Below are 216 nucleotides of genomic sequence, written 5' to 3'. Positions count from 1 at the left end.
GAGTCTGTTTGTTTGGAATTCAAGAATTAATTAATTTTCCCATTATCATCATCTTCTCTATCTATTTCTTCTTCTTTTGCAGCATGGATTTTAAAAATCGACTATTAACACGCTATTTCATATACATGCTCGAAAACCGTAAGTCATACCATCGCAAAATCACAATAAAAAATCCACATCTATGTCACTTTTAGACGTAGAATCTCAACACCCAAC

At 32.4% G+C, this 216-nt stretch overlaps 1 long non-coding RNA gene across 1 annotated transcript in view; it reads right to left on the bottom strand.

Moving 5' to 3' along the window:
• LOC119593816 overlaps positions 1 to 216 on the bottom strand; it is a 54010-nt gene that overhangs the window by 16790 nt on the left and 37004 nt on the right. The gene's annotated exons all lie outside the window — the stretch shown is intronic.

The sequence above is a fragment of the Penaeus monodon genome, chromosome 32 (genome assembly GCF_015228065.2).
Source record: "Penaeus monodon isolate SGIC_2016 chromosome 32, NSTDA_Pmon_1, whole genome shotgun sequence".
NCBI classification, from domain to species: domain Eukaryota; kingdom Metazoa; phylum Arthropoda; class Malacostraca; order Decapoda; family Penaeidae; genus Penaeus; species Penaeus monodon.
The sequence above is the reverse complement of the archived record's forward strand: the minus strand, read 5'-3'. Positions and strand labels throughout refer to the sequence as shown.